Source organism: Lithobates pipiens, unplaced genomic scaffold, assembly GCF_037356315.1.
Source record: "Lithobates pipiens isolate NorthernLeopardFrog02 unplaced genomic scaffold, aLitPip1_a1.2 Scaffold_28, whole genome shotgun sequence".
NCBI classification, from domain to species: Eukaryota; Metazoa; Chordata; class Amphibia; order Anura; family Ranidae; genus Lithobates; species Lithobates pipiens.
Window position 1 is genome coordinate 201,400,977 of NW_027507789.1, and position 10,536 is coordinate 201,411,512.

Consider the following 10,536-nt stretch of genomic DNA (forward strand, 5'->3'; position numbering starts at 1 on the left):
ACTAACTTTTGCGCAAACCAATCAATAATCGCTAATTGCAATTTTTTTTACCAAAAATATGTAGAAGAATACGTATCGGCCTAAACTGAGGAAAAAAAAAGTTTTTTTATATATTTTTTTGGGGATATTTATTATAGAAAAAAGTAAAAAAATATTGATTTTTTTTCAAAATTGTCGCTTTATTTTTGTTTATAGCGCAAAAAATAAAAACCGCAGAGGTGATCAAATACCACCAAAAGAAAGCTCTATTTGTGGGAAAAAAAGGACGCCAATTTTGTTTGGGAGCCATGTCGCACGACCGCACAATTGGCCGTTAAAACAACGCAGTGCCGAATCGCAAAAAGGGGCTTGGTCCTTTTGGCTGCAAATTGGTCCGAGGCTTAAGTGGTTAAAATAAAAAAAATTCTTATACATTATAGTTAATACTATTCCAATTTATTTCGCACCTTAAAAATCCCAATCCCTCCTCTTACGTATAACTAATTAAGGGATGTGGTGCTAATATTAAGTTGATTGGCCCGTGATCATAAAGGCCTTTTTTCTACAGTTGTTAGATGTGGGTAGAATAGGCTTCTCTGAAGAGGAGGGTTTTCAGGAATGGTCTAAAAGCAAACCTTATGCCCCGTACACATGAGCGGAATTTCCATCTGAAAAATCTTGGATGTTTATTTCCGACGGAATTCCGCTCAAGCTCGGCTTGCATACACATGGTCACACAAAAGTTCTTTGAACTTTTGAACGTCAAGAACGCGGTGACGTACAACACTAGGACGAGAAAATGAAGTTCAATGCTTCAGAGCATGCGTCAAATTATTTCCGAGCAGGGGATTTTGCACGTCGGAATTGGTACAGACGATCGGAATTTCCAATCAGAACTTTTTCCGACCGAAAAAATTGAGAACCTGCTCTCAATCTTGGAGTGCCTGAAAACAGATGAAGGAGTGCAAGATCATTTTAATTGTTAGTAAGTAGGTAATAAAAACAGCCAATGCTTTTTAGGGTGCAACGCCACTCTCCCTTCATTAGCGCTACAAGAATAAACATAAAACAGCCATAATGATGAAAGATGCATTCATCTGAGTATACACCACAAATTCTGAAACATCAAATAATAACTACAACATTGTCTCCGCAACTTCAGTTGGCTCTTAGAAATGTAGAAGGATCAAAATGATGTGTATAATAAAATGCAGGTAATGAATGCAAATTTATAAATTGGAAAAAAATATACTAAATTGCATCAAATAGAAAACGTATCAAAAAGAACATGAAAAAAGACAGTCATACATAAGGATGGTTGAACTCCGATGACATGATCTTTAAAAAGCTTTTGTTTAAAAAGCTAGGCATGAACACAGGGACTGTAACATAGCCCATAGACTGCCCTCCACTCCACAGAGAGAGCAAAAGCACAGTGTCGGTCTGACTGAAAGCAACTCTCGCTGCAGTCTCTTATGATGGGAAACACCCACAGTGCTGCTTCCCGCAGTTCATGTGATCTTTTTGCTGAAGCGATTGGCAATCTTTTATTCATTCTTTAAAACTGAAATAATAATGTGATTTTTGCCCTATTAATTAGGAGGTGAATTTTAATGGGGCTAATACAAGTGACTTCAACTACAGCAGCAGCATGTCCCATCGTAGTGTTGTCTTCTGATCTCCCCGGCGTGAATGTCGACAGCCCGGTCTTCATGGCGATATTACCTTAGGTTATATTGTCTGGGGTTATTGTTCTCTCTACAGGAAAAAAGTACCAAAACCAAATCAATATTTGCCCCCAGCCACAAGCCTTCGGGCGTTATTCACAAATAAGCGTCACTCTGTACTCACAGGGACCTCGTTTGACATGGGGCTGCTTGATATGCTGCCGCTTTAAATCAATACACAATTGTAACCATTTTTATGTGTGCTGCTTTCCCTACACCCTCCTCAATGACACATGTAATCTTACCTAAATTATTAAGCAGCACACAGGCCTTGTTGTGATTGGTTTACATCAACCCCGCTGTGAGGTCATTCCAGGGGGAGCCAAGTAAATCGCGGGTGATGGACTACATGATTTGTGCCGTTTAATAACTCATCATTTATTAAAACACATAACTGTTGCATTTAAATTTGTTATTATAACGAAATGCAGCTACATACATAATTAAAGCAGTTAAGTATATATAATACACACAAAAAAAATCAGTTTGTAAACTCACATTCAATACATTTTATTGCATTATTCTGTTATTCTGTATTTCAAATCAGGCTCTCTGAGATGAAAGAGAAGTTATAATGCTAAAAATGTTTGTCTTCTTCTTCAACCTCTGTCTGTCTTTTTATTTAACCACATCAATACCGGGCACTTTCTCCCCCTTCCTTCCCAGACCAATTTTCAGCTTTCAGCACTCTCACACTTTCAATGACAATTGCGCGGTCATGCAACGCTGTACCCAAATGAAATTTTTATCATTTTGTTCGCACAAATAGAGCTTTCTTTTGGTGGTATTTATTCATGACTCAGTTTTTTATTTTTTGCGATATAATCGAAAAAAGAGCGGAAATGTGAAAAAAAAATATATATATTTTCTTCTTTCTATTTTAAAAGAAATCCAATAAAACCAAATTTTGGCATAAATTTAAGCCAAAATGTATTCTGCTACATGTTTTTGGTAAAAAAAAAAATATTTTAAGTGTATAATAATTGGTTTGCGTGATCACGGACATATATACGCAAATGATCATGTACAGATGTGCACAGGTGATCACGGACATATGTGTGCAGATAATCATTGGGACATGTGATTTTACTGTTACATATGTGGGGGACAAGGTGTTTTTACTATGTGGGGACATGTGTGTTTACTTTGTGCTTCTTAGATTGTGGGGACACTAGACTGGTGATCAGTGAGTAAAAAGCTGTAAAAAACAGCTCTTACCGACTGATCACCAGCCTGCTGCAGCGATCCGCTCTTCTCTTCTCACCGACAACGTGTGAGGAGAGGAGAGCCAATTGCCTAGCAACCGGCTCTGTATTTATATCACATGACGGCTGTGATTGGACACAGCCGTCATGTGATCAGGAGGGCCAATCACAGAGCCCTCCTGCTGATCGGAGATGCGCCGTGTCCAGGTGACCCGAGCGCATCGGGATCTCGCCGCTGCGTGGGCCCGCTCCTTCTGAAGGATGTTCTTGAACATCCTCTCAGAAGGAGAGAGCGCCCACCCGGCCACTGTATATAAATGGTCGGGTGGGTGCTCTCTAGTTAAAATGATTGTCACTGATTAACCACTTAAGGACCAGAAGATTTTCCCCCTTAATGACCAGGCCATTTTTTTTTTGCGATACGGCGCTGCGTCGCTTTAACTGACAATTGCACGGTCCTATGACACTGTGCTGAAACAAAATTGATGTCCTTTTTTTTTCTCACAAATAGAGCTTTTTTTTGGCGGTTTTTATTTTTTGCGCTATAAAGAAAAAAAGAGCAAAAATGTTGGAAAAAAAAACAATATTTTATACTTTTTGCGATAATAAATATCCAAAACAAAATGTACAAAAAGAAACTTCTTCATCAGTTTAGGCCAATATATATTCTTCTACATATTTTTGGTTAAAAAAATCCCAATAAGCGTATATTGATTGATTTGCACAAAAGTTATCACGTCTACAAATTAGGGAATAGATTTATGGCATTTTTATTATTATTATTTTTTTTTTACTAGTAATGGTGGAGATCTGCAATTTTTAGCAGGACTGCAACATTGCGGTGAACAGATCAGACACTTTTGACACATTTGTGGGACCATTGACATTTATACAGCGATCAGTGCTATAAAAATGCACTGATTACTCTGTAAATGTCACTGGTAAGGAAGGAGTTAATACTAGGGGGCGATCAGGGGGTTAAGTGTTACCTAATGTATGTTTCTAACTATGAGGGGAGGGGACTGACTAGAGGGGGAGACATATTGCTGTTCCTGATTAGTAGGAACAGACAATCTGTCTCTCCTCTCCTGTCAGAACAGGGATATGTGTGTTTACACACACACACACACATCCCCGTTCTGACTCTACTGCCCATGATCGCGTGTGGTCATCCAGTCCCCCTGCTACGGCGATTTGTGGGAACGAGCCAATCTGCCCCAGTATAATGACAGCGGCTGGTCGGCAAGTGGTTAAACAAATACAGAAAAAGCAATACCTGCACACAAATTGATTAACCACTTTGAAACCGGACACTTTCACCCTGTTCCCGCCCAGTCCAATTTTCAGCTTTCAGGGCTGTTTTAATACGAATGACAATTGTGCAGTCATACAACACTGCACCCATATGACATTTTTATCTTTCTTTTCAGACAAATATAGCTTTCTTTTGGTGCTATTTAATCACTGCTGGGTTTTTTTATTTTTTTGCTAAAGAAACTAAGAAAGATTGAAAATTTTGAAAAAAAAAATACTTTTTTCTTTGTTTCTGTTATAACATTTTGTGAATAAATAATAAATAAAGAGTCCACAAACTTTGGTTTATACACTACATTACCAAAAATCCCAGTCTTAGTCCGTAGGGTTCAATATTGAGTTGACCCACCCTTTGCAGCTATAACAGCTTCAACTCTTCTGGGAAGGCTGTCCACAAGGTTTAGGAGTGTGTCTATGGGAATGTTTGACCATTCTTCCAGAAGCAGATTTGTGAGGTCAGGCACTGATGTGGACGAGAAGGCCCGGCTCACAGTCTTCACTCTAATTCATCCAAAATGTGTTCTATCGGGTTGAGGTGCAAGCCAGTCAAGTTTCTCCACCCCAAACTCCCTCATCCATGTCTTTATGCACATTGCTTTGTGCACTGGTCCAAATCATTTGGTGGAGGGGGGATTATGGTATGGGATTGTTTTTCAGGGGTTGGGCTTGGCCCCTGAGTTCCAGTTGGGGAACTCTAAGCCCTTGTACACACGGTCGGAGATTCCGACAACCAAATCCGTCGGAGTAATTCCGACGGATTCATTCCGGAAGAGGTACGGAAGTGATGTTGCATACACACGGTCGGACTAAGTTGTCGGAAAATCCGATTGTACATAATGTGATGACGTTATTTCGTTACGACGGGACTACGTTCAGACTAGTAGCCAATAGCTTTGGTCTAGGAATTTGATCTGAGCATGCGTGGCACTTTGTCCGTCAGAGTAGGCTACACATGATCGGAGTATGTCCGATAGGAGCATTTTGTCGGAAAATTTTACCGGCAAGTTGGAAAAATTGGTCCGTCGGATATTCCGACGGAAACAGTCCGATGCAGACCACACACAGTCGGAATATCCGACAAAACGGTCCGATAGGAAACATTCCAACGGAATCTCCGACCGTGTGTACAAGGGCTTAAGGCGTCAGCATACCAAGACATTTTGGACAATTTCATGCTCCCGATGTTATGGGAACAGTTTGGGGTTGGCCCCTTCCTGTTCCAGTGCACAAAACAATGTCCATAAAGACATTGATGAGCAGGGTTGGGGCGGAGGAACTTGACTGGCCTGCACAGAGTCCTGACCTTAACCCGATAGAACACCTTTGGGATGAATTTGAGCGGAGACTGCGAGCCAGGCCTTCTAGTCCAACATCAGTGCCCGACTTCACAAGTGCACTACTGAAAGAATGGTCAAACATTCCCATTGACACACTCCTAAGCCTTGTGGACAGCCTTCCCAGAATAGTTGACTCTGTTATAGCTGTAAAGGGTGGGCCAACTCAATATTGAATCCTTAGGGCTAAGACCGGGATGCCGTTAAAGTTCATGTGCGTGTAAAGGCAGGTGTCCCAATACTTTTGGTAATATAGTGTATATCTGAAAATTGATTAATCCTGATGTACTGATAGACAATCTCATTTCTTGGAGCCTGGAAATGCCAGGACAGTACAGATATCCCCAAATTAACCCTTTTTGGAAAGTAGTCTGTCCAAGGTATTTAGTAAGCAGCATGGTGCATTTTTTGAAGTTGTAATTTTTTGTCACAATTTTTTGGAAAATGAAGAAACTAAAAAAAAAATGTTTATTTCACAATTTCTTAAAAATATTTAAATACTGTCTCCAGTGCAGTACAACATCATCATATAACTGGTGTGGCCAGGGCCGCTGATAGAAATCATGGGGCCCCGTACAGCCTACCTGACGGGGCCCCCCTTCAGCTCCACCCTGGCCCCGCCCCTAGTCCCTCCTCCAGCCCCACCCCTGGCCCCACCCATTGCCCCTCCCCAGACCCCGCCTTGAAACAGTGAAACTGCAGTGCGGTGCGAATCACATCCGGTTCTCGCTGCCGCAGCGGTGTGGACCCAGCCTAAAGGCTTTTAAAGCGCCGTCTATGGATAATATAAATTTACCGTAGTGTTCTGCCATTCCACAGGTGGGCATCGTTTTAAAGCATGGTATGTTTGGTATCTATTTACTCGGTGCAACATCTTTTATATTTAACAAAAAAAAAAAAGGGTATTCTTTTGTGTTTACATGTGCTAGAATTCATTAACCACTTGCTTACTGGGCACTTAAACACCCTTCCTGCCCAGACCAATTTTCAGCTTTCGGTTCTCTCACACTTTGAATGACAATTACTCAGTCATGCAACACTGTACCCAAATGAATTTTTTGTCCTTTTTTTCCCAGAAATAGAGATTTCTTTTGGTGGTATTTGATCACCTCTGGGGTTTTTATTTTTTGCGCTATAAATGAAAAAAGACCGAAAATTTTGAAAAAAAACGCATATTTCTTTGTTTCTGTGACAGAATTATGCAAATTATTAATTTTTCTTCATAAATTTTGGCCACAATTTATACTGCTACATATCTTTGGTAAAAATAACCCAAATTAGTGGATATTATTTGGTCTTTGTGAAAGTTAGAGAGTCTACAAGGTGTGGTGCGAATCGCACAAAATTGATCACATCTGATGTACTGGTGGCCTATCTCGCTTCTTGTGACCCGAACAAGTCAGGAAAGTAAAAATACCCCCCAAATGACCCCTTTTTGGAAAGTAGACATTCCAAGGTATTTAGTAAGAGGCATAGTGAGTTTTTTGATGTCATATTTTTCCCACAATTCTTTGCAAAATTAAGATTTTTCATTTTTTTTTTCTCCACAAAATTGTCATTGTAATAGGTTATTTCTCTCACATGGCATGTGTATACCACAAATGACACCCCCCAAAAAATTCTGCTACTCCTCCTGAGTATTACAATAGCACATGTGTGGGACTTTTTCACAGCCTGGCCACATAGAGAGGCCCAACATGCAGGTAGCGCCATCATGTGTTCTAGGAACATAAATTACACATCTAACTTGTTGACTACTTATTACACTTTTGAAGCACCAGGACAATGACACGTGACACTGATGACAGATGGCACTGATACGTGGCAATGATGACACTTATACGTGGCACTGATGACAGGTGGCACTGATAACAGATGGCACTAATATGTGGCACTGATGACACGTGGCACTTATACGTGGCACTGATGACACGTGGCACTTATACGTGGTACTGAAGACACGTGGCACTGATGACAGATGGCACTAATACGTGGCACTAATACGTGCCACCGATGACAGATGGCACTAATACATGGCACCGATGACACGTGACACTGATGACAGATGGCACTGATAAGTGGCATTGATGACACGTGACACTGACAACAGATGGCACGTGACACTGACAGGTGGCACTGATGACAAATGGCACTGATACGTGGCACTGATGACAGATGGCACTATGTGGCACTGATGACACGTGACACTGACGACAGGTGGCACTGACGACAGGTGGCACTGGGGGCAGGTAGCACTGGGGTGGATGGCACTGGGGGCAGGTAGCACTGGGGTGGATGGCACTGGGGCAGGTAGCACTGGGGTGGATGGCACTGGGGCAGATGGCACTGGGGCAGATGGCACTGGGGCAGATGGCACTGGGGCAGATGGCACTGCTGGGGGCGGATGGCACTGCTGGGGGCGGATGGCACTGCTGGGGGCGGATGGCACTTTTTATTTGTTGCTTTTTACTTTTTACCACATCGACAAAACAATTATTTTATCTTTTATGCCTCAAGATCAAGAATACACAGACACCTCACCTTGTCCCCAACTTCTCACCTCGATCGCCCGGCCCCTGCTCTCTCTGCTTCTGGTTAGTCATGTGTAGAGAGAGAGAGAGAGAGGATTGGGCATATCACTCCGCAGCATAACCTTTCTATGTTAATGCTGTGCGTTGTGCGATGTGCGGAGCGGGTGCAGAAGATGTATTCCTCCGCGCCCGAAAAAGAAGAAAGAGTCCCCCCCACTACAGGCAGCCGCATACGTAGAAAACATACTGGAAAAAAAAAAAAACTGTACCGACGGGGGGGGGGGGGGGGGGTTGGGGGTATTGCGCACGGGTTAGTTGTGGGACGGGTGGCGGTGTGCTGGAGGAGGAACTTTTTTTTTTTTTTAATACATACAATTTTTGCCAGTTAGGTTGCCCGGGCCCCCCTGCTGGTCAGGCCCGGTACAGCAGGGCCAGATGTACTGGCCTATCAGCGGCCCTGGGTGTGGCAGTGATCAGAGACACGGACTGGTGACAGTATGTAAAAAAATAATGATTTTTTTTTTAATTTTTTCAATTTTTTTTTTGTTTTTTATTTTTATATATTTTTTTTTTTTTTTACCTAACACTGGTGTTCCCTTTTTTTTTAATAGTTTTTACATTTCTTTCAGTGTCGGTCCTCAATTTAAAGTGCACCAAACACCACTTTCACATTCAATGTACAAACAGGTATTATCAGCAAAGGGCCTGATAGGAGTCCTGGGAGAATTGTGCACATATATCCAGGTATATATAATTGTTATTAGAGATAACTCCAGATAAATGTTGCAGCAAAGTCCAGTTGCAGAGACCCCTAAGGATGATGCGGCGCCTGTCACTGTGCAGGAGGCCTGAACTATAGCGGAACTGTTGTCCAACCAGCCTGGAACAGAGCTTCTCACCAGCAGGAACTATGGTGTGGCCCTGGGACTCAGAATCAGCCTCTCTGTGCTTTAGTCCCTCCCTAATAGTTTTTAATGTGACATGAAACCAGACCTCTAACTATCAGAAGTGGCCATGGGATGACTATCCTGGCTTTAGCCTATGCTGGTTATTGAATTCTAAACTAAAACTAGCTATTGAATCCCATGCCAGAAGAGACATGGTTAAAGAGGAAGTAAACCCCGATGGGTTTACTTCTTCTTTGTCTCCCTGCAAAGGTAAAGCATAATGGGCTACTATGCAACGGTGACTGTCTTTTAGTAAATATATCCTAAACCATGTAGGTTTAGGAGATATTTCTTGGACCTACAGGTAAGCCTTAATCTAGGCTTACCTGTAGGTCAAAGTGGTTTGTAAGGGTTTACAGCCACTTTAACTAGAATAACAGGAGCTGCATGTAAATTATTGATATGTTTGTTATCGAACACGTGTTTTTAAATAATCTTTTGAATAAATAATATTTTATGATACCTGATTTCCTTATTGTTCGCCCATAAAGTTCCAATGTACCGGGGGGTACTTGTGCCCTTTTTTAGGGTCTTTACCCCCACCCTTTTTTGAAGCCAATTAGAGCCTCATGCTCTAATCATGGGCTTAAAAAAAAAAACCCATGCATGTAGATTAGGGGCCAGGCACATGAATTAGGGGGCCACCACTGTGGGTGAAACTACAGCAACAGTGGAAGCCCCAGTTTGTATATGTAGGTGCCGCTACTCCCAAGAATTAAATACTCAGTTCAACCATATATATATATATATATATATATATATATATATATATATATATATATATATATATATATATATATATATATAAATAAATTACGCAATCCTTAAAAAACTTAAAAAATGAACCAAAAATTCAAGATTAATAATAAAAATGAAAAGTTGTTTTAAAGTCCCCAAAAACGAAACATCGATGAAATAATGGTGAGTGTTCATATAAGATTCCAATGCAGTGCCTGAAGGTCTGCAATATTCGAAAATAGGTACTTTCGATTAACTCCAATGTTAACGACTCTCCTCCACCCGAAGAACAAGGAGTGATCGAACAATTCCAAACCTTCCAACCAATCTGTTTTATTACTCTCCAGTGTATGCGAAAAAAATCAAAGAAGAGGAAATTTCGTAGTGCAGTAAAAATGGTTTTATTCCTAGTATTGTACATGAACAGCGAAGAAATCCATACAAACACAGCCAGGAGTATTCAAATTGCCAGCTGGTGCGTGGTGACGTCACAGAAAGTCTCTCTACCCGACGCGTTTCCCTGTCAGAAGCATCGACTGGGAAGGGAGATAGCCTATATGACAGTACTTGGGCTATGCACCTTCCCATATGTGACAGTGTTGGGGCCAGGCACCTCCCCCTTTCCCAGTTGATACTACTGATAGGGAGACGCATCAGGTGGAGAGACTTTCTGTGACGTCACCACGCACCACCTGTCAGTTTGAATACTCGTGGCTGTGTTTGTATGGATTTCTTCACTGTTCATGTGCAATACTTGGAAT